The following is a 25,426-nucleotide window of genomic DNA, read 5'->3' as shown; positions in this document are numbered from 1 at the left end:
ACACACCCACTAGGGACAAGGTTTTTAAAATATTTGTACCAAGCCAATTAACCTACAAACCTGTACGTCTTTGGAGTGTGGGAGGAAACTGAAGATCTCAGAGAAAACCCACGCAGGTCACGGGGAGAACGTACAAACTCGGTACAGTTAAGGACCTGTAGTCAGGATCGAACCCTGATCTCTGGTGCTGTAAGGCAGCAGCTCTAGAGTGCCACCGTGCTACCCTCTTGGCACCAGTTTACAAGGTTCTTATTCTCCTTTCTGTACTCCATCCAAGCAGAGCCAGAAGAAGTAGAACTAAACAACAACGTTTGTTACTGAGATTTAACCGTACTCCCTCCAAAAAACTCTCACAAATCGGGAACTTCATTGAAATGATAGCTTGACTTGGAAGCCATTAATAATGTTCTGAGGCTGTAGTTTAGTTTAGTTTAGAGATACAACATGAAAACAGGCCCTTCAGAGTCCGCGCCGACCAGCGATCTATCCTACACACACTAGGGCCAATTAACCTACAAACCTGTACGTCTTTGGAGTGTGGGAGGAAGCCGGAGAACGCGGAGAAAACCCACGCAGGTCACGGGGAGAACGTACAAACTCCATACAGACAGCACCTGTAGTCAGGATCGAACCCGGGTCTTTGGCGTTGTAAGGCAGCAATTCCACCGCCACGTCTTCGTGCTGCCCCAATAGCTGGTGGAATAAGGATTTGATGTGGCTCATTGCCAGATTGGACAGAAGGACTTCACTGGCACCAAGCCTTTCTAAACATGTCTGTGCTTAAGATGACTCTTAACTCACAAGAATTAGTGCTCCCAAGCACAGTGGCAGCACATTATTTCCTAGAAACATAGAAACATAAAAAATAGGTGCGGGAGTAGGCTATTCGGCCCTTTGAACCAGTACCGCTATTCAATATGATCATGGCTGATCATCCAAAATCAGTACCGGGTTCCTGCTTTCTCCTCATATCCCTTGATTCCGTTAGCCATAAGAGCTAAACCTAACTCTCCTGTGTTAAAGAATAAGGGGTAGGCCACTTAGAACGGAGATGAGGAAAAACCTTTTCAGTCGGAGAGTTGTAAATCTGTGGAATTCTCTGCCTCAGAAGGCAGTGGAGGCAAATCCTCTGAATGCATTCAAGAGAGAGCTGGATAGAGCTCTTAAGGATAGCGGAGTCAGGGGGTATGGGGAGAAGGCAGGAACGGTGTACTGATTGAGAATGATCAGCCATGATCACATTGAATGGCGGTGCTGGCTCGAAGCTCCTGAACCTATTGTTTATTGTCTATTGTCATGGCTGTGTATTAGTCTTAAATAGACACTGGAGTAACTCAGCGGGTCAGGCAGCATCTCTGGAGAGAAGGAATGGGTGACATTTTGTGTTGAGATCCTTCAGGTAGATGGAAAATCAGGGCTGCACTCTAGTTGATGAGAGGCCCTTTCACTTGGTCAGGGTCAGGGGAGATGGAGTCATGAGATACGGAAGGGTAAGGTGTGAAAATGACTGATCAAAGCAGATGGTGGTAGACACAAAATTGCTGGAGTAACTCAGCGGGACTGGCAGCATCATTGGAGAGAAGGAATGGGTGATGTTTTGGGTCCAGACCCTTCTTCAGACTCGAAAAGTCACCCACTCCTTCTCTTGAGAGATGCGGCCTGACCCGCTGAGTTACTGCAGCGTTTTGGTCGGTCTTCGTTTTAAACCGGCATCTGCAGTTCCTTCCCACCCAAAGCAGAGGGTGATAAGGAAATGTAGATCCATACATTGTTAGCAGAGGGGAAGCTCAGTCAGTAATATTAATCAGGAGGGCAGTCGTTGGAGAACTAGGAAAGGGGGCGGATGGGGGGAGAGGGAGAGCAAGGGTTACTTGAAGTTAGAGAAACCAATATTTCTCTACAATCATGTTGGACATTTATATTAAGAAACAATCTTATGCAACTGTTCAGAAATTTTCTGCAGGGATGTAATCATGATCTCCAAGTTTGTGGATGACACGGAGCTGGGGGGCAGTGTTAGCTGTGAGGAGGATGCTAGGAGGCTGCAACATGACTTGGATAGGTTAGGTGAGTGGGCAAATGCATGGCAGATGCAGTATAATGTGGATAAATGTCAGGTTATCCTCTTTGATGGCAAGAACAGGAAACAGACTGGTGGTGGCCGATTAGGAGAAGGGGAGATGCAATGAGACCTGGGTGTCGTGGTACACCAGTCATTGAAAGTAGGCATGCAGGTGCAGCAGGCAGTGAAGAAATCGAATGGTATGTTGGCATTCATAGCGAGAGGATTTGAGTATAGGAGCAGGGAGGTTCTGCTGCAGTTGTACGGGGCATTGGTGAGACCACACCTGGAGCATTGCGTACAGTTTTGGTCTCCTAATCTGAGGAAAGACATTCTTGCCATAGAGGGAGTACAGAGAAGGTTCACCAAATTGATTCCTGGAATGGCAGGACTGTCTTATGAAGAAAGACTGGATAGACTCGGCTTGTACTCGCTGGAATTTAGAAGATTGAGGGGGGATCTTATAGAAACTTACAAAATTCTTAAGGGGTTGGACAGGCTAGATGCAGGAAGATTGTTCCCGATGTTGGGGAAGTCCAGAACAAGGGGTCACAGTTTAAGGATAAGGGGGAAGTCTTTTAGGACCGAGATGAGAAAGTTTTTTTCACACAGAGAGTGGTGAATCTGTGGAATTCTCTGCCACAGAAGGTAGTTGAGGCCAGTTCATTGGCTATATTTAAGAGGGAGTTAGATGTGGCCCTTGTGGCTAAAGGGATCAGGGGGTATGGAGAGAAGGCAGGTACGGGATACTGAGTTGGATGATCAGCCATGATCATATTGAATAGCGGTGCAGGCTCGAAGGGCCGAATGGCCTACTCCTGCACCTATTTTCTATGTTTCTATGTTTCTATGAGGCTTTATAAGGCACTGGTCAGACTGCATTTGTTCATGTTCATAAATGATAGGAGCAGAATTAGGCCATTTGGCCCATCATTTCTATTCCGCCATTTAATCGTGGCTGATCCACCTCTCCCTCCTAACCTCATTCTCCTGCCTTCTCCCCGTAACCCCTGACACCCGCACTAATCAAAAATCTATCTATCTATCTGCCTTAAAAATATCCGTTGACACGGCTTCCACCTCCTCCTGTGGCAATGAATTCCACAGATTCACCACCCTCTGACTAAAGAAATTCCTCCTCATCCCCTTCCTGAAAGAAGGTCCTTTAATTCTGAGGCTGTGGCCTCTCGGCCTAGACTTTCCGACTAGTGGAAACATCCTCTCCACATCCACTCCATCCAGGTCTTTCACTATTCTGTACGTTTCGATGAAGTATGATGACCAGTCTTGGGCCACACATCTGAGGAAGGATGACCTGGCAAGGCATTGGAGAGGATCCAGAGGAGGTTTAGAAGATGAGTGGGTTAATATATGAAGGCCTCTCGGCCTTTACTTGCTGGAGTTAAGAAGGATGAGGGGGAATTTAATTTTCAATCTCCTTGAAAAGGGGGGGGGGGGGGGAGGATTAATGAAAGGCCTAGATTGAGTGGATGCAGAAACGCTGTCATGGGGGGCTTAGAACCAGGTGGCATCAGAAATAAAAGGATGTACCTTCAAAATGGAGATGAGGAATTTCATTACCCAAAGGGTGGTGAATCTGTGGGATGACGGTGAATCTTACACGGATCTCTGCACAGTACGTGGGCACGGTGACACAGCGGTAGAGTTGCTGCCTTACGGCGCCAGAGACCAGGGTTTGATCCTGACTACGGGTGCTGTCTGTACAGAGTTTGTACGTTCACCCCGTGACCGCGTGGGTTTTCTCCGGGTGCTCCGGTCTCCTTCCACACACCAATGATGTACAGGTCTGTAGATTAATGGGCTCCTGTAAAATTGTAAATTGTTCCCTAGTGTGTACGTAGTACTATTGTACGGGGTAATCGCTGGTCGGTGTGGACTCGGTGGGCCAAAGGGCCTGCTTCCTCACTGTATCTCCAAAGTCTGAAGTCTAAACTCAATACAACTTCTGACCATTTTCCTATCCAAACAGCTACCCTTATCACTTAAGATAGGCACAAAAAGTTGGAGGAACTCAGCGGGTCAGAGAGCATCTGTGGAGAGAAGGAATAGGCGACGTTTCAGGTCGATACCCTGAAGAAGGGTCTCGATCCGAAACGTCACCTATTCCTTTTCTCCAGGGATGCTGCCTGACCCGCTGAGTTCCTCCAGCTTTTTGTGTCTACCTTCGTTTTTAACCAGCCTCTGAAGTTGGTTCCTGCCCTTAGCACTGATCACGTTCTCTGATCTGTAGCCAGCTAGCTATCCATTTTGATATTTTTTCACCGAGAAACATCGACTCTGACCTAATTCATATGGATGCTTTGTGGTACCTTATTAAAAGATTTTCGAAAATCCTCTTTTTTTTAATCCAATGCGTTCAAAGAATCCAGTGAGATTGGTCGAGCGTGACCTTCCTTTCGAAATCCGAGCTGACTACACTTAATTAAAATTTAAAGTTTCCAGGCAGTTTTCCAATACCTCAACGCATAAAGATGTGCCTTTATCTTTCCGACCAATGACTTTAAGCAAACTGTGCATAGCTTCCTAATTTTTTTCTCTTTACAATTTTAATGCAGGAATAACATTTTGAGTTCCACCAGTCCTCTAGGTCTTTTCTCATTTCCAATTAAATTTGATGATTTTTTTCCCCCCCCATGCTGTGTTTTCTCTACAAGGTTGATTTATCTGGTAAACACTGCAGTAAATAATATATCCACCTTGGGTTTTATAGCGAATGGCACAGGAGATTGTGCCCAAAAGCTCAAACCATCCAAGTCTAAATCTGATGACTGATTCTCCCTGTGTACATGAACTAGCCTCTGTATTAAGGATGGAACTGCAGAGAGACACAAAAAGATGGAGTAAAACCCCAGCCCCACTTAGGCGATTGTTTAGGCGACTACAGGCGACTAGTCTGGGCGGGGTGCCGTCTGTACGGTCGTGAGTCGTCTCCAAAGAGTCGTAGCGTTTGTCAGTCTGAAGAAGGGTCTCGACCCGAAACGTCACCCATTCCTTCTCTCCTGAGATGCTGCCTGACCTGCTGAGTTACTCCACCATTTTGTGAATAAATACCTTCGTAGCGTTTTTCTGGTCGCCGCTGGATTTTGAAATGTTTAAAAAAATTCGGCGACTGTTGGTTTGACGCCAATGAGCGTGGCATGATGTCTCCTGACGGGGGTGCTGTCATAGGTTGTCGCCAGGTGACGTAGGTTGTCGCCGGTGCTGACTTCGGTGAATTCCATTGGCGACTTTCCTACGTCAACCGGCGACAGGTACCGGCGTCAAAACTGGAGGCCAAAATGACGTGAATTGTCTTCAGTTGTCGCCGACACGGTCGTAGCTTGTCGCGGGTAGACGTAGGTTGACTTCGGTTGTCGTAGGTTGCCGCCTGTGTGGTCGTAGGTTGTTGTAGGTGCTTTCGTAGGTGGGCGTCCTAAGTCGCGGCGATTGGGTCTCCAGTTGTCGGTAGCTTGCCGTAGCTGGACGTTGACTAGGTGGTAGGTTGTTGTAGCTTGTCGTAGACATTGTCGTAGGGGGGGGTCCAGTCGCCGGTTTTTCGGCGACCTGGTACGACTATGACAGTCGCGGCAATCGCCTAAAAAATCGCCTCAGTGGGACAGGCCCTTACTCAGCGGGTCAGGCAGCATCTCTGGACAGAAGGAAAGGGTGATGTTTCGAGTCGAGACACAAACTACCTTCTCTATTGACCGAGAGGCTTTTCTGAGACTAATAGCCTTTCTTCCTGGGTGTCCACTTCCCTCCCACATCCCAAACACGAGATAGGGGCACCATAACATGCCCTCAATGTAGGTGGGTGGTAGAATTCACATGGATGTGAGAATAATAGATTCATGGCAGAATAGGGACTGCTCTGTGATCTATCATAGCCTCTCCATCGGCCATTTGCCACCCTCGATGTTGTAAGAAAATATGGAAACATAGAAAACATAGAAGAAGGGGATCTTATAGAAACATATAAAATTCTTAAGGGGTTGGAGAGGCTAGATGCGGGAAGATTGTTCCCGATGTTGGGGAAGTCCAGAACCAGGGGTCACAGCTTAAGGATAAGGGGGAAGTGTCAGCAGCAATCAGCAGCAGCAGCAGCAGCAGCAGCAGCAGCAGCAGCAGCAGCACCAAGCTGTGTTGCTTGGGAAGTATTGTGTGGGTTAGTAAGGAGTAAGACCTGTGTGATCTCCCGGACAAGTTTCGATCGCCTAGCTTGGGGTCGGAGAGGAATTTCCCGGATTTTTTTCCCCAAATTGGCCTGGGTTTTTAATCCGGTTTTTCGCCTCTCCCAGGAGATCACTCAGTTCTTTTGGGTGGGCGGTTGGAGTGGTTGGAGCAGCGGCCGGGCGGTAGGTTTAGTAACCGAGCACGGGGCTTTGTTTGGGGAGTATGAGTGCCAGGGCAGTTTATTGTTCTGGGTGTCGGATGTGGGGAATCTGGGAGTCTGATAGTCTTCCAGACATCCACATCTGCGCCAGGTGTGACGAGATGGGGCTCCTAAGGGACCGTATTAGGAACCTGGAGCGGCAGATTGATGACCTCCGTCTGATCAGGGAGAGTGAGGAGGTTATAGAGAGGAGTTATAAAGAGGTGGTCACTCCAAGACCACGGGAGGTAGACAAGTGGGTCACGGTTAGGGGAGGCAAGGAACAGAGGCAGGGACGAGAGAGTACCCCGGTGGATGTACCCCTTGGTAATAAGTACTCCTGTTTAAGTACTGTTGGGGGGGAACAGCCTACCTGGGGGCAGCGACGGTGCCCAGGCCTCTGGCACGGAGTCCGGCCCTGTTGCTCAGAAGGGTAGGGAAAGGAAGAGGAGAGCGATAGTAATAGGGGACTCTATAGTGAGGGGGTCAGATAGGCGATTCTGTGGACGCAGTCGGGAGACCCGGATGGTGGTTGGCCTCCCTGGTGCCGGTGTCCGGGATGTGTCTGAGCGTGTCCAGGATATCCTGAAAGGGGAGGGAGAGGAGCCAGAGGTCATGGTACATATAGGTACCAACAATATAGGTAGGATAAGGGAAGAGGTCCTGAAAGGAGAATTTAGGGGGCTAGGAAGAGAGTTAAAAAAAAGGACTTCCAAAGCAATAATCTCAGGCTTACTGCCTGTGCCACGCGATAGTGAGAATAGGAATGGAGTGAGGTGGAGGATAAATACGTGGCTGAGGAACTGGTGCAGGGAGCAGGGATTCAAGTTTCTGGATCATTGGGACCTCTTCTGGGGGAAGTATGACCTGTACAAAAAGGACGGGTTGCATCTGAACCTGAGGGGAACCAATATCCTGGCGGGGAGATTTGCTAAGGTAATTGCAGAGACTTTAAACTAGTACGGTTGGGGGGGAGGGACTCAAACACAGATAGCTAATAGGCAGTGTGTGAGGCAGGAGGCAGAAAAGGGAAACACTCAGACCCAATATGTAGGAGAGAAAGAAGTGAAAAGAAATAAACTGAGAATAAGAAATGATGGGTCCCTTAAATGTGTATATTTTAATGCTAGGAGCATTGTAAGAAAGGTGGATGAGCTTAGAGCCTGGATTGACATCTGGAAGTATGATGTTGTGGCGATCAGTGAAACATGGTTGCAGGAGGGTTGCGATTGGCAATTAAATATTCCAGGATTTCATTGTTTCAGATGTGATAGAATCGGAGGGGCAAGAGGTGGGGGTGTTGCATTGCTTGTCAGGGAGGATATCACAGCAGTGCTTTGGCAGGACAGACTAGAAGGCTCGATTAGGGAGGCTGTTTGGGTGGAACTCAGAAATGAGAAAGGTTTAGCAACACTTATAGACCGCCAAATAGGGAACGAGAATTGGAAGAGCAAATATGTAAGGAGATAGCAGATATTAGTAGTAAGCACAGAGTAGTGATTGTGGGTGATTTCAATTTTCCGTACATAGACTGGGAATCACATTCTGTTAAAGGGCTGGATGGTTTGGAGTTTGTAAAATGTGTGCAGGATAGTTTTTTGCAGCAATACGTAGAGGTGCCTACCAGAGAAGGGGCAGTGTTGGACCTCCTGTTGGGAAATGAGACGGGTCAGGTGACGGAGGTATGTGTTGAGGAGCACTTTGGGTCTAGTGATCACAATGCCATTAGTTTCAATATAATTATGGAGAAGGTCAAATCTGGACCAAGGGTTGAGATTTTGGATTGGAGAAAGGCTAATTTTGAGGAGATGAGAAAGGATTTAAAAGGAGTGAAATGGGACATTTTGTTTTATGAAAAGGATATAATAGAGAAATGGAGGATATTTAAAGATGTACAGGTATGTAGGTTAATTGGCTGGGTAAATGTAAATGTAAAAATTGTCCCTAGTGGGTGTAGGATAGTGTTAATGTACGGGGATCACTGGGCGGCACGGACTTGGAGGGCCGAAAAGGCCTGTTTCCAGCTGTATATATATGATATGATATGATATGATAAAGGTGAAATTTTGAGAGTATAGAGTCTTTATGTCCCTGTTCGGTGGAAAGGAAAGAATAATAATTTGAAAGAGCCGTGGTTTTCCAGGGAAATTGGACACTTGGTTCGGAAAAAGAGGGAGATATACAATAAATATAAGCGGCAGGGAGTAAATGAGGTTCTTGAGGAATATAAAGAATGTAAAAGGAATCTTAAGAAGGAAATTAGAAAAGCGAAAAAAAGATATGAGGTTGCTTTGGCAAGTAATGTAAAAGTAAACCCCAAGGGGTTCTACAGATATGTCAATAGCAAAAGGATAGCGAGGGATAAAATTGGTCCATTAGAGAGTCAGAGTGGACAGCTATGTGCTGAGCCGGAAGAAATAGGGGAGATATTAAACAATTTCTTTTCTTCGGTATTCACCGAGGAGAAGGATATTGAATTATGTGAGGTAAGTGAAACAAGTAGAGTAGTGATGGAAATTATGAGGATTAAAGAAGAGGAGGTACGGACACTTTTGAAAAATATAAAAGTGGATAAGTCTCCAGGTCCTGATAGGATATTCCCTAGGACATTGAGGGAAGTTAGTGCAGAAATAGCAGGGGCTATGACGGAAATATTTCAAACGTCATTAGAAACGGGGATGGTGCTGGAAGATTGGCGCATTGCGCATGTTGTGCCTTTGTTTAAAAAAGGTTCTAAAAGTAAACCTAGCAATTATAGACCTGTTAGTTTGACGTCTGTGGTGGGAAAATTAATGGAAAAGATACTTAGGGACAATATATATAATTATATGGATAAACAAGGCCTGATTAGAAACAGTCAACATGGATTTGTGCCTGGAAGGTCATATAACAACTACAGCATGGAAACAGGCCTGTCCGGCCCTACCAGTCCACGCCTATTAGTCATGTTTGACTAATCTTCTTGAATTTTTTGAAGAGGTTACCAGGGAAATTGATAGGGGCAAGGCTGTGGATGTTGTCTATATGGACTTCAGTAAGGCATTTGACAAGGTTCCACACGGTAGGTTGAATAAGAAGGTTAAATCGTTGGGTATTAATAGTGAGGTTGCAAGATGGATTCAACAATGGCTGAATGGAAGATACCAGAGGGTAATGGTTGACAACTGTATGTCAGGTTGGAGGCCAGTGTCTAGTGGAGTACCCCAAGGATCTGTGTTGGGTCCACTGTTGTTTGTTATTTACATTAATGATCTGGATGATGGTGTGGCAAATTGGATTAGTAAATATGCAGATGATACTAAGATAGGTGGTGTAGTTAATAATGAAGTAGAGTTTCAAAGTCTACAGAGAGACTTGGGCCTTTTGGAAGGGTGGGCTGAAAGATGGCAGATGGAGTTTAATGCTGATAAGTGTGTGGTGCTGCATTTTGGTAGGACAAATCAAAATAGGATGTACAGGGTAAATGGTAGGGAATTGAGGAATGCAGTGGAACAGAGGGATCTGGGAATAACTGTGCATTGTTCCCTGAAGGTGGAATCTCATGTGGATAGGGTGGTGAAGAAGGCGTTTGGTATGCTTGCCTTTATAAATCAGAGCATCGAATATAGAAGTTGGGATGTAATGTTAAAATTGTACAGGGCATTGGTGAGGCCGAATCTGGAGTATGGTGTGCAGTTCTGGTCGCCAAATTATAGGAAGGATGTCGACAAAATGGAGAGGGTACAGAGGAGATTTACTAGAATGTTGCCTGGGTTTGAACAGGTTGGGTCTTTATTCTTTGGAGCATAGAAGGTTGAGGGGGGACTTGATAGAGGTTTTTAAAATTTTAAGAGGGACGGACAGAGTTGACGTGGGTAGGCTTTTCCCTTTGAGAGTGGGGAAGATTCCAACAAGGGGACATAACTTTAGAATTGAGGGACAAAAGTTTAGGGGTAACATGAGGGGTAATTTCTTTACTCAGAGGGTGGTGGCTGTATGGAATGGGCTTCCGGTGGAAATGGTGGAGGCAGGCTCAATTTTATTATTTAAGAGTAAATTGGATAGGTATATGGATGAGAGGGGATTGGAGGGTTATGGTCTGAGAGCAGGTAGATGAGACTAGGTCAGAGAGAGTGGTCGGCGTGGACTGGTAGGGCCGAACGGGCCTGTTTCCGTGCTGTAGTTGTTATATGGTTATATGGTTTTAGGACCGAGATGAGAAAACATTTCTTCACACAGAGAGTGGTGAGTCTGTGGAATTCTCTGCCACAGAAGGTAGTTGAGGCCAGTTCATTGGCTATATTTAAGAGGGAGTTAGATGTGGCCCTTGTTGCTAAAGGGATAAGGGGGTATGGAGAGAAGGCAGGTACAGGATACTGAGCTGGATGATCAGCCATGATCGTATTGATTGGCGGTGCAGGCTCGAAGGGCTGAATGGCCTACTCCTGCACCTATTTTCTATATTTCTATGTTTCTATGTTTCTATGTAAGGGTCTTGTTGTGAAACGTCACCCATTCCTTCTCTCCAGAGATGCTGCCTGTCCCACTGAGTTACTCCAGCATTTTGTGTCTTTCGTCGATGTAAATCAGCTTCTGCAGTTCTTTCCTGTGTAAATATAAATATATATATACACACACACACACACACACACACACACACACACACACACACACACACACACACACACACACACACACACACACACACACACACACACACAAACACACACACACACACACACACACACACACACACACACACACATACACACACACACACACACACACACACACACACACACACACACACACACACACACACACACACACACACACACACACACACACAGACACACACACACACGCACATACACTCACATACACACATACACACACACACACACACATACACACACACACACACACGCATATGCGCACACATACACATTGCACACATAAAACAAACAAACAAACAAACAATAATAATGCTAAAAGACAAAACTAGTGTCCCCGTCTATGTAGTTCAGAGCTTATTTGGAGGGTGTGGTGTTTAATAGCCTGATGGCTGTGGGGAAGAGGCTGTTCCTCAATCTGGATGTTAGTTTTCAGGCTCCTGTACCATTTTCCCAAAGGCAGCTGTGGAATGAGTGTGCGGCCTGGGCCAACATTCTTCCCACACAAGTAGTTAAGTTCTTCTCATTGTAAAAGTTGGCCATTGAGCCCATGGAGTCAATGACAGATCACAGAGCAATGAATAGATCTGAATAAATGCTGGAATAACTCAGCGGGACAGGCGACATCTCTGGAGAGAAGGAATAGGTGACGTTTCGAGTCGATTTGAAACATTTTGGAATCCCGATAAACATTCAGAACTCCAGTCTAGTTTAGTTTAGAGATACAGCACAAGCCGTTGGGCCCATTGAGTCCGCACCGACCAGCGATCCCCACATATTAACACCATCCTACTCTAGGGACACTTGTTTACATTTACTCCAAGCCAATTAACCTTCAAACCTGTACGTCTTTAGAGTGTGGGAGGAAACCGAAGTTCTCGGAGAAAACCAACGCAGGTCACGGGGAGAACGTGCAAACTCCGTACAGACAGCACCCGGAGCCAGGATCGAACCGGGGTCTCTGGCGCTGTAAGGCAGCAACATTACTGCCGCGCAATCGCGCTGCCCGGTTGTGTAAAATCTCTGGTTTCAACCATATCCTAAATCAATTCACGTGCGATGTAGGATCGCAAAGTGTGTGGTTAGCAATTTGTCAGTCACTAAAGAGTTTCATGTCTAACATTGAATTATTATTGTCGAATATAAATATTCAGTAGCATTTCTTACCACTCATGAAAGACTCTGCTAAAAATGAAAGGGGATTTATTTGTTCCCTGAGTAAGCAACAAGGCCGTTACTCTCACCTCCAAGCGTGAAATAGGTATCAGCATTTTGTAATAAAATAGATAATGACAAGGTTTTGACACCTTGTCGGGTGCAACGGCGTGACACTGCCCCTCAACCGAGAAGCAATTGCTGATGTGTATTTTTAAACAGCAAGGGAGATAGCTTGTGGGAAAAAATACTGCAGATGCTGGTTAAAATCGAAGGTAGACACACAATGCTGGAGTAACTCAGCGGGTCAGGCAGCGTCTCGGGAGAGAAGGAATGAGTGGTCTTCCCACTAGATGCACTCCCCAACAGAAACCTCCCTTCCCGTCATTACTCAGAAATGAATACACTTTGGGGCGGCACGGTGGCGCAGCGGTAGAGTTGCTGCCTCACAGCGCCGGAGACCCGGGTTCCATCCTGACTTCGGATATTTTTAAGGCGGAGATCGATAGATTCTTGATTAAAGTACGGGTGTCAGGGGTGACGGGGAGAAGGCAGGAGAATGGGGTTGAGAGGGAGAAATAGATGAGCCATGATTGAATGGAGTAGGCTCGATAGTCCAAATGACCTCATTCGATCCTGACTACGGGTGCTGTCTGTACGGAGTTTGTACATTCTCCCTGTGACCACGTGGGCTTTCTCCGGGAGCTCCGGTTTCGACCCACAATCCAAAAACATACAGATTTATAGGATAATTGTTTTTTGTAAATTATCCCTAATTTGTAAGATAGAACTAGTGCATGGGGTGATTGCTGATCGGGGTGGACTCAGTGGGCCGAAGGGCCTGTTTCCACACCATATCTCTATGCAAAACTAAACTTAAAGATAAAAGAATATGCCATTACTATTAAATCACTGACAGTATTATATTCCTAAAGACATGTTTCTTTTAAATACAAAAAGCTGGAGTAACTCTACGGGACAGGCAGTATATCTGGAGAGCAGGAATGGGTGACGTTTCGGGTCGAGACCCTTCTTCCCTTGAAAACGTCAGCTTTTTGTTTAAACCAAATGCTTATTTTGTATTGTTTTAATCATTGGGAGGGATAATTTACTTTCTGAAATATGAGGACCTCAAAAGATTTTCTGAAACGTCACCCATTCCTGCTCTCCAGATATACTGCCTGTCCCGTAGAGTTACTCCAGCTTTTTGGGCAACTCTTACACTATTTGACACCTAATTTATATTAAGTTGTGTGTTGGGAAACCTACATCGTCACTTTTTTGCACATCTTTCATTCATTTGGTCTGTATCTCTTTATATCACCGTCAATATCTCTCGTTTCTCTCTCCCCTGACTCTCAGTCTGAAAAAGGGTTTCGACCAGAAACATCACCTATTCCTTTTCTCCAGAGATGCTGCCCAAAGTTACTCCAGCTTTTTGTGTCCATCTTCGGTTTAAACCAGCCTCTGCAGATCCTTCCTGCCAAACAGCGGTAGAGTTGCTGCCTTACAGCGAATGCAGCGCCTGAGACTCAGGTTCGATCCTGACTACGGGCGCCGTCTGTACGGAGTTTGTACGTTCTCCCCGTGACCCGCGTGGGTTTTCTCCGAAATCTTCGGTTTCCTCCCACATTCCAAAGACGTACAGGTATGTAGGTTAATTGACTGGGTAAAATGTCAAAATTGTCCCTCGTGTGTGTAGGATAGTGTTATGTGCGGGGATCGCTGGGCGGCGCGGACTCGGTGGGCCGAAGGGCCTGTTTCCGCGCTGTATCTCGAGAAAACCCCCCCAAAAAAACAACAAGGTCCATAGACCTACAATGAATCTAATCATTCGATCCAGTTGGCAATTATAATTACAGTCTCGTATAGAATAAGTGGCCGGTGTTGGTTGGTGGGACTGAAGGACCCGTTTCCATGCTGTAAGACTCCATGACTCCAAGTTGAAAAAGAACCAGCAAGCAAATAAAAATCAACTGTAGCTCTTTGGCGGAGGGCCCAAACGCCGCTGGTTACGAGAGTCAAGATCGTCCCGTCAACAGAAGGCCCGAGGACCCCGACCGCGGGAGGACAAAGAAGGGAAGAGATTGAAGTATTTTCAACCTTCCATCACAGTGAGGAATGTGGAGGAGTCACTGTTCATGTTAAAATGTACTTTGTGTGTTCTGTTGCTTTTTATTGCTATGACCGTATGGCAAATGAAATTCCTCGTATGCTGCAAAACATACTTGGCTGATAAAGTACGATTATGATTATGATCGGTATAGATACTACTGGTTATTTGCGAGTCTCTTACATATGTGAAGGTGCATGTGCTAGTTGTCATGTTTACCCAGGCACATGATGTTAGTCAAACGCACAGAGAATTGCAATGTAAGCACTTGCGTCTCTTGATGTAAATGTTTTCCTCATTAGGTTCGCAGTTTCCTTGTCAATTCAACAGCAAGTCTTAACAGGGAATTACTAGCATCTCTGGAGGATAAATGTTTAGTTTAGTTCAGATTATGGTATTGTCACGTGTACAGTGAAAAAGCTCAGAAGTAACAATCAAGGAACATAGAACAACAGTGTAAACAATAGACAATAGGTGCAGGAGGAGGCCATTTGGCCCTTCGAGCCAGCACCGCCATTCAATGTGATCATGGCTGATCATCCACAATCAGTGCCCCGTTCTTGCCCTCTCTCCATACCCCCTGACTCCGCTATCATTAAGAGCTCTATCTCATTCTCTCTTGAAAGCATCCAGAGAATTGGCCTCCACTGCCTTCTGAGGCAGAGAATTCCACAGATTCACAACTCTCTGACTGAAAAAGTTTTTCCTCATCTCCGTTCTAAATGGCCTACCCCTTATTCTTAAACTGTGGCCCCTGGTTCTGGACTCCCCCAACATTGGGAACACGTTTCCTGCCTCTAGCGTGTCCAATCCCTCAATAATCTTATATGTAGGAAGGAACTGCAGATGCTGGTTTGAACCGAAGATAGACACAGAAAGCTGGAGTAACTCAGCGGGACAGGCAGCATATCTGGAGAAAAGGAATAGGTGACGTCTTAGGTCTGAGGAAGGGTCTCGACCGAAATGTCACCTATGCCTTTTCTCCAAAGATGCTGTCTGACCAGCTGAGTGACTCCAGTTTTTTGTGCCTGTCTTTACAATAGGTCATTGTTAAACAGGGATAGGTGACAATGAGGCATACAAAGATAACATTTAATCGGGAGGAACTTCAATAATAGTTCAAGCAAATATTATCTTTGCGGGTCCGAAAAGGTCACCTATTCCTTTTCTCCAGAGATGCTGCCTGATTCGATGAGTTACTCCAGTTACTCCAGTTACTCCAGTTACTCCAGTTACTCCAGTTACTCCAGTTACTCCAGTTACTCCAGAGATGCTGTCTGATTCGATGAGTTACTCCAGCTTATTGTGTCTATCTTCAATAGAACAATACAGCACAGGAACAACGTTTGTGCTGAACATGATGCTAAGTTAAACTGACCGCATCTGCCTGTACTTAGAAACATAGGTGCAGGAGGAGGCCATTCGGCCCTTCGAGCCAGCACGTCATTCAATGTGATCATGCCTGATCATCCACAATCAGTAACCTGTGCCTGCCTTCTCCCCATATCCCTTGATTCCACTAGCCCCTAGAGCTCTATCTAACTCACTTTTAAATTCATCCAGTGAATTGGCCTCCACTGCCTTCTGTGGCAGCGAATTTCACAAATTCACAACTCTCTGGGTGAAAAAGTTTCTTCTCACCTCTATTTTAAATGGCCTCCCCTTCATTCATAGACTGTGTGGCCCCTGGTTCTGGACTCCCCCAACATTGGGAACATTTTTCCTGCATCTAGCTTGTCCAGCCCCTTTATAATTTTATACGTCTACTTGATCCATATCCCTCTATTCTCTGCACTTCCATGTGTCTACCTAAAATCCCCTTAAACGCCACTATCGTACCTGCCTCCACTACCACCCCAGGCAACACCAATCACCCCACCTTATGTAATGTCGAATTCTTCTTGAATTTTTTGAAGAGGTTACCAGGGAAATTGATAAGGGCAAGGCTGTGGATGTTGTCTATATGGACTTCAGTAAGGCATTTGACAAGGTTCCACATGGAAGGTTGATTAAGAAGGTTAAATCGTTGGGTATTAATAGTGAGGTTGCAAGATGGATTCAACAATGGCTGAATGGAAGATACCAGAGGGTAATGGTTGACAACTGTATGTCAGGTTGGAGGCCAGTGTCTAGTGGAGTGCCCCAAGGATCTGTGTTGGGTCCACTGTTGTTTGTCATTTACATTAATGATCTGGATGATGGTGTGGCAAATTGGATTAGTAAATATGCAGATGATACTAAGATAGGTGGAGTAGTTGATAGTGAGGTAGATTTTCAAAGTCTACAGAGAGACTTGGGCCTTTTGGAAGGGTGGGCTGAAAGATGGCAGATGGAGTTTAATGCTGATAAGTGTGAGGTGCTGCATTTTGGTAGGACAAATCAAAATAGGACGTACAGGGTAAATGGTAGGGAATTGAGGAATGCAGTGGAACAGAGGGATCTGGGAATAACTGTGCATTGTTCCCTGAAGGTGGAATCTCATGTGGATAGGGTGGTGAAGAAGGCGTTTGGTATGCTTGCCTTTATAAATCAGAGCATCGAGTATAGAAGTTGGGATGTAATGTTGAAATTGTACAGGGCATTGGTGAGGCCGAATCTGGAGTATGGTGTGCAGTTCTGGTCGCCAAATTATAGGAAGGATGTCGACAAAATGGAGAGGGTACAGAGGAGATTTACTAGAATGTTGCCTGGGTTTCAGCACTTAGGCTACAGAGAGAGGTTGAATAGGTTGGGTCTTTATTCTTTGGAGCGTAGAAGGTTGAGGGGGGACTTGATAGAGGTTTTTAAAATTTTGAGAGGGACGGACAGAGTTGACGTGGGTAGGCTTTTCCCTTTGAGAGTGGGGAAGATTCCAACAAGGGGACATAGCTTCAGAATTGAGGGACAAAGGTTTAGGGGTAACATGAGGGGGAACTTCTTTACTCAGAGGGTTGTGGCTGTATGGAATGGGCTTCCGGTGGAAGTGGTGGAGGCTGGCTCGATTTTATTATTTAAGAGTAAATTGGATAGGTATATGGATAGGAGGGGATTGGAGGGTTATGGTCTGAGTGCAGGTAGATGAGACTAGGTCAGGGAGAATGGTCGGCGTGGACTGGTAGGGCCGGACAGGCCTGTTTCCATGCTGTAGTTGTTATATGTTATATGTTATATGTTATTTAACCTGACTTTGTGGATGAGGCTTTGTAACAGGACGGCACGGTGGCGCAGCGGTAGAGTTGCTGCCTTATAGCGTTTGCAGCTCGAGAGACCCGGGTTCGATCCCGACTACGGCTGCTGTCTATACGGCGTTTGTACGTTCTCCCCATGATCTGCGTGGGTTTTCGCGATCATTGCGGTTTCCTCCCACACTCCAAAGACGTACAGGTTCGTAGATTTATTGGCTTGGTGTAAATGTAAATTGTCCCTAGTGTGTGTAGGATAGCGCTAATGTGCGGGGATCGCTGGTCAGCGCAAACTCAGTGGGCCGAAGGGCCTGTTTCCGCGCTGTATCTCTAAACTAAATAACTTGTTTCAGGAAGACTAGTCATGTCTTCAATTAATGACATAATTATTTTTCTGGAGATTCCCATTTTTCGTACTTTTGTCAATATTACTTATATGATCTCAATTTCACTGTTGACTAAATTTTTAATGAGCTATTCAGCAAACATACAGTTCATTTTCATTGTTGACATCAATGACTAAATTTATATTAATGGCGACATCCTGTTCTTCTTGATCTTACAATGTAACATTGGAAATATTGTTCCTGTTAAGGTATGTAATTGAGTGGTATCTTTTGCAGTCTACTTTGGTAAGCTTCGGTTAATCCAGAACAATTCTCAAGGTGTTTGCCACACACAAGTTTAGTTTAGTTTAGTTTAGAGATACAGAGCGGAAACAGGCCCTTCGGCCCATCGGGTCCGCGCCGACCAGCGATCCCCGCATATTAACACTATCCTACACACACTAGGGACAATTTTTACAGTTACCAAGCCAATTTACCTACAAATTTGTATGTCTTTGGAGTGTGGGAAGAAACTGAAGACCTTGGAGAAAACCCACGCAGGTCATGGGGAGAACGTACAAACTCCGTACAGACGGCACCCTTAGTTGGGATCGAACCCGGGTCTCCGGCGCTGTGAGGCAGCAAATCTACCGCTGCGCCACCGTGTCGGCCTTTGTCCACTTAAGGTCTCAGGATGTATAATGAATGTTTTAATCAGGAGGTCCAGATCTTGTGGATGAACTAAAAAAAATGTTCTTCCGGATTCTGTCTAGATTCCATTCCATTCTAGAAACATTCCACTGTTTCTTGTTTTTAACTTTCACATCTCTCTCGACACTAAAACACATTTCTATGATCGCTCAGAACCATCGCTTCACTCGTGCCTGTTCTTGTGCTGTGCTGCTCCATGTTCCAAAATATATTATGCATTCCGGTTTCCACACGAGGGCAGGTCACGGTAGAGTTGCTGCATTTTCTGCACCAGAGACCCGGGTTCCATCCCGACTACGGGCGCTGTCTGTACGGAGTTTGCACGTTCTGCCCGTGACCTGCGTGGGTTTTCTCCGGGAGCTCCGGTTTCCTCCCACTCTCCAATGGCGTGCAGGTGTGTAGGTTAATTGGCTTGGTAAAACTGTAAATCGTCCCTGGTGTGTGCCGGACAGTGCTCGTGTGCGGGGATCACTGGTCGGCGCGGACTCGGTGGGATGAAGGCCCATGTTTCCACGCTGTATCTCTAAACTAAAGTAAAAGGCAATTGGACCTTTAAATACAGAAAATCGTCACCTGTAATAACTTTATTATTATTAATGTTGTAATATGTACACAACATTGGCTGCTCAGCCAAGAATAGTTGCTACATCTTGGTTGACTGCATCTCCTCAATAGGTATGTCTAAACTATTTTCATCCTAGCCAAGAAAATTAGACTGATTGCCATCTGCTGCTTTGCTGTTGATTGAAAGCATAGTGCCCTTTGCCAAAGTCAATTGAGTTGCACTTTATTCAGGATGATGAGTCTGTGATTCTCCTCAAGGCATACCTGTGTAAATATTTTACTTCATAAAGATTCAAACAAGCAACCCTCGACAAAGGAAAAAACCCATTTAGCTCGTAAACTTTGAGCTGTTTGATTAACAATTGCAGAGGGCGTTGCATCTGTTTCGTATTGGCATTTTAAAGCTTTGGTGCACTGACAGGTTTAGTTTGAAAGCAACGTAGCTAGATGGATCGCAATGGACTAATCTATAATTTTGCCCGTTTCAAAATCACATCTCTCTAAAGTTGGAAAGAATGGATGGATCCGGGATCGTAAAGGTTACCTTCGCGGAAACAGGCCCTTCGGCCCACCGAGTCCGCACCGCCCTCCGAATCCCCCGCACACTGTAGCGCAGCGGTAGAGTTGCTGCTTTACAGCGAATGCAGCGCCGGAGACTCAGGTTCGATCCTGACTACGGGTGCTGCACTGTAAGGAGTTTGTACGTTCTCCCCGTGACCTGCGTGGGTTTTATCCGAGATCTTCGGTTTCCTCCCACACTCCAAAGACGTACAGGTATGTAGGTTAATTGGCTGGGTAAATGTAAAAATTGTCCCTAGTGGGTGTAGGATAGTGTTAATGTACGGGGATCGCTGGGCGGCACGGACTTGGTGGGCCGAAAAGGCCTGTTTCCGGCTGTATATATATGATATATGATATGATATGATATCATAGAAACATAGAAATATAGAAAATAGGTGCAGGAGTAGGCCATTCGGCCCTTCGAGCCTGCACCGCCATTCAATATGATCATGGTTGATCATCCAACTCAGTATCCCATACCAGCCTTCTCTCCATACCCCCTGATCCCTTTAGCCACAAGGGCCACATCTAACTCCCTCTTAAATATAGCCAATAAACTGGCCTCAACTACTTTCTGTGGCAGAGAATTCCACAGACTCACCACTCTGTGTGAAAAAAAACTTTCTCATCTCGGTTCTAAAAGACTTCCCCCTTATCCTTAAACTGTGACCCCTTGTTCTGGACTTCCCCAACATCGGCAACAATCTTCCTGCATCTAGCCTGTCCAACCCCTTAAGAATTTTGTAAGTTTCTATAAGATCCCCCCTCAATCTTCTAAATTCCAGCGAGTACAAGCCGAGTCTATCCAGTCTTTCTTCATATGAAAGTCCTGCCATCCCAGGGATCAATCTGGTGAACCTTCTCTGTACTCCCTTTAAGGCAAGAATGTCTTTCCTCAGATTTGGAGACCAAAACTGTACACAATACTTCAGGTGTGATCTCACCAATGCCCTGTACAATGTATCCTACACACACACACGCTAGGGACAATTTCACATTTATACCAAGTCAATTAATCTACAAACTTGTACGTCTTTGTAGTGTGGGAGGAAACCAAGGGCAGTGGAGGCCAATTCACTGGATGTTTTCCATAGTGAGTTAGGTATAGCTCTTACATGGATAATAGACAACAGACAATAGACAATAGGTGCAGGAGTAGGCCATTCGGCCCTTCGAGCCAGCACCACCATTCAATGTGATCATGGCTGATCATTCTCAATCAGTACCCCGTTCCTGCCTTCTCCCCATACCCCCTGACTCCGCTATCCTTAAGAGCTCTATCTAACTCTCTCTTGAATGCATTCAGAGAATTGGCCTCCACTGCCTTCTGAGGCAGAGAATTCCACAGATTTAAAAGCACAGATTTTTGCTCATCTCCGTTCTAAATGGCCTACCCCTTATTCTTAAACCGTGGCCCCTGGTTCTGGACAGGTTTGGAGGGATATGGACCAAACGCAGGCAGGTGAGACTAGTGCAGATGGGGCACGTTGGCAGATGTGGGCAAGTTGGACTGAAGGGCCTGTTTCCACACTGTGCCACTCTTAAGACTCTCTGGGTGAATAGGAATAAAGGATGGTTGAACAACATAACTGGATATGAAATGGTAGAATTTCAAACACATGAATTTTGTAGCTGTCAAACATAATGAAGCTATGCAAGCTTTATTTGTGGGGTCTTTGCTGTCATGTTATTCAAAAGGCTTTGATTACTGAGTTGATTTTATAACGAGCTGCATTTATCACAAGTCTCCCCAGCATATTGCGTGCATATATTCCTTCTCGTTTTCGGCGCGGCGATGATAATGGAAGAATTTACAACGACAGGAATCGGGCGAGAAGGATTAATTAAAGTCAGAAAAGGTGTTTATCAACTTTAAAAACATTATTTATAGAATAAAAGCCTCTTTATTGCAGTGAAAAAAAGTTTTATTGTGGTGAAAGTTGTATTTTCAAATGGAAATGAGGAAAATAACTAATTGGAGGTGTACCACATTCAGAACATGACCATTTGTATTTTTACATTTTAATTCCTGTGGATTTGTCCACACAGCTGTTGTGTTCAATCTGTCTAGCTTGCCATATTGATGAACACTTGCATATGATTCATACCTATTACTCAGGAAAGGCACAGAGTGCTGGAGTAACTCAGCGGGTCAGGCAGCATCTCTGGAGAATGTGGATAGGTGACGTTTCACAGAGTGCTGGAGTAACTCAGCGGGTCAGGCAGCATCTCTGGAGAACATGGGTAGGTGATGTTTCACAGAGTGCTGGAGTAACTCAGCGGGTCAGGCAGCATCTCTGGAGACCATGGATAGGTGACGTTTCGAGTCGGGACCCTTGCGGACTGTAATCGTGTGTTGTCTTTCTGCTGACTGGTTAGCACGCAACAAATAGCTTTTCACTGTACCTCAGTACACGTGACAATAAATGAAACATAACGAAACTAAAAGCCCTAGAGATTCTGTGTGACCCGCTGAGTTACTCCAGCACTTTGTGTCCTTCCGTGATAAACCAGCATCTGCAGTTCCTAGTTTCTCTGTATTTGTTATTCATTCCATCCTCTGCAAATGAATTCCATGCGACCCCTTGTTCACCGCTGACTGACACTAGAAGGTTGAATTCATTTTCTGGACCAGCTTAGTTGATTTGGTTTCCTGATCCCAAATAGTGAGATTGTGTGTGATCTTAGAGAGATATTGGGGGGGGGGGGGGGGGGGAAGGCTATTGAGGGGGTGCAGCGTAGGTTTACCAGGTTCATTCCAGGAATGGCGGGACTGTCATATGTTGAAAGACTGGAGCGACTAGGCCTGTATACACTGGAATTTAGAAGGATGAGAGAAGATCTTATGGAAACGTATAAGATTATTAAGGGGTTGGACACGTTAGAGGCAGGAAACATGTTCCCAATTTTGGGAGAGTCCAGAACAAGGGGCCACAGTTTAAGAATAAGGGGTAGGCCATTTAGAACTGAGATGAGGAAAAACTTTTTCAGTCAGAGAGTTGTGAATCTGTGGAATTCTCTGCCTCAGAAGGCAGTGGAGGCCAATTCTCTGAATGCATTCAAGAGAGAGATTTTAAGGATAGCGGAGTCAGGGGGTATGGGGAGAAGGCAGGAACGAGGTACCGATTGAGAATGATCAGCCATGATCACATTGAATGGCCATGCTGGCTCGAAGGGCCGAATGGCCTCCTCCTGCACCTATTGTCTATTGTCTATTGGGGGGGGGGGGGGGGAGAGGCATGGATTGAGGGATTAGAGGCTGCTTGGAGTCATACCATACAGAAACCAACTCTGGACCAACTCATCCATACTGACCAAGGTGATCACCATTTTGGATGATCAGCTATGATCATATTGAATGGTGGAGCTGGCTCGAAGGGCCAAATGGCCTACTCCTGCACCAATTTCCTATGTTTATATGACCCACCCCATGGTCAGGATCGAACCCTGGTGTCCGGTGCTGTAAGGCAGGAACTCTACCGCTGCGCCACTGTGCCACCCTTCACTTTGGTCTACTTTCCTTCTACTTATGAATCTTTCACCATTAGAATCAGAGAGTCATACTGTGTGGAAACAGGCCCTTCGGCCCACCTTGCCCACACCAGCCAATGTGTCCCAGCTACACTAGTCGCACTTGCCTGCATTTGGCCCATATTCCTCCAAACCTGGTCTTATCCATGTACCTGTCTAACTGTTTCTTAAACATTGGGATAGTCCCTGCCTCAACTACCTGCTCTGGCAGCTTGTTCCATACGCCCACCACCCTTTGTGTGAAAAAGTTACCCCTTGGATTCCTGAGGATCCTCAGGAAGTGGAGTCTCTGCTGAACCTTCTTCACTATGGTAATGGTGTTGGTAGACCAGGTGAGATCCTCTGCGATGTGCATACCCAGGAACCTGAAAGCGGGTACCCTTTCCACACAGACCCCATTCCGTGTCTCCTGATGAATGCAGAGATCATAGAGCCGTAGAGTGATCCAGCACAGAAACAGGTCCTTCGGCCCAACTTGCCCACATCGACCAACATGTCGCATCTACACCAGTCCCACCTGCCCGCGTTTGGCCCATATCCCTCCAAACCTTGTCCTATCCATGTACCTGTCTAACTGTTTCTTAAACGTTGGGATAGTCCCTGCCTCAACTACCTCCTCTGGCAGCTTGTTCCATACGCCCACCACCCTTTGTGTGAAAAAGTTACCCCTTGGATTCCTGTTAAATCTTCACCTTGAACCTATGTCCTCTGGTCCTCGATTCCCCTACACTGGGCAAGAGACTCTGTGCGTCTACCCGATCTATTCCTCCCATGGTTTTATACACCTCTACAAGATCACACCTCGTCCTCCTGCGCTCCAAGGAACAGAGTCCCAGCCTACTCAACCTCTCCCTACAGCTCAGACCCTCGAGTCCACAGTAAAATACTCAGATTATGTTTTGTCATGATTAATGAAGCCTCACTCAAATAAATATTTTCCTTGCCAACATCTCATTATTTGAGGATTGGCAGGGGGATCATGTTGTGTTCAAATTGCCTGTTTGTATTGCAGATATAAACCGCATATGGGGCACTCCAATGTGGTGAATGACAATTTTGAAAAATAAATTGTGAGTTTTGATTATTACTGTGTCACTTTCCGAACTCTCCTACCAATTTCTCCATTTGTTATCCAAACTGCATCGGCCGATATTTCCTTTGCCCTTCCCAAAGTAATGACTTGAGTCAATGCATACTGCACGAACTTGTCTTCTTGCATACAACCATTTTATAGCTTGCCACCTTGAGTGCTACTTGATTAGATTTCAATTCCTACGGCTATCCGTCAGCAATGTGTCATTTTTTTATGGGTTTGTGGAGATAGAATACAGTAGCAATTAAGAAACTCGTGTCTTTCTTGGCAGCTGATGATTTTTTACCAACACAACGCGCGGAAAAATCGTGCAGTGAAAACAGCAGAGAGTAGAGGGAGGTGGAAGATGTTATTTATTTATTTATTTTTATTTACAAATACTTTATTCCAAAACTAAAACAAACATACAGAGTAGGAAAGCGATCAGATCAAAAGTTGAAAGACTGGAGCGACTGGGCTTGTATACACTGGAATTTAGAAGGATGAGAGGGGATCTTATCGAAACGTATAAGATTATTAAGGGGTTGGACACGTTAGAGGCAGGAAACATGTTCCCAATGTTGGGGGAGTCCAGAACAAGGGGCCACAGTTTAAGAATAAGGGGTAGGCCATTTAGAACTGAGATGAGGAAAACATTTTCAGTCAGAGAGTTGTGAATCTGTGGAATTCTCTGCCTCAGAAGGCAGTGGAGGCCAATTCTCTGAATGCATTCAAGAGAGAGCTGGACAGAGCTCTTAAGGATAGCGGAGTCAGGGGGTATGGGGAGAAGGCGGGAACGGGGGTACTGATTGAGAATGATCAGCCATGATCACATTGAATGGCGTTGCTGGCTCGAAGGGCCGAATGGCCTCCTCCTGCACCTATTGTCCATTGTCTATTGTCTAAAAGCTGCCTGCATCGGCAGTTTACAAAACAAAACAGTTGTCAGATTAAAATCCCGCCAACTTTGTCGACAATACGCTCGACACCCCCGCGGCGACCAGCGTTCACGGAAGGTCTCCAGCGTCCCCGTGGACACCGCGTGTCCCTGGAGAGGGAACACGGGCACGGTCGTAACCCCGGAAGAGGGGCGGGCAGCCGACCCTGTGTCGACTACCCGCTGCCTGGGCCCGCGAACGGCCATCT

This window comes from Rhinoraja longicauda, chromosome 31 (assembly GCF_053455715.1).
Source record: "Rhinoraja longicauda isolate Sanriku21f chromosome 31, sRhiLon1.1, whole genome shotgun sequence".
NCBI classification, from domain to species: Eukaryota; Metazoa; Chordata; class Chondrichthyes; order Rajiformes; family Arhynchobatidae; genus Rhinoraja; species Rhinoraja longicauda.
Note: the sequence above shows the minus strand (reverse complement) of the source record.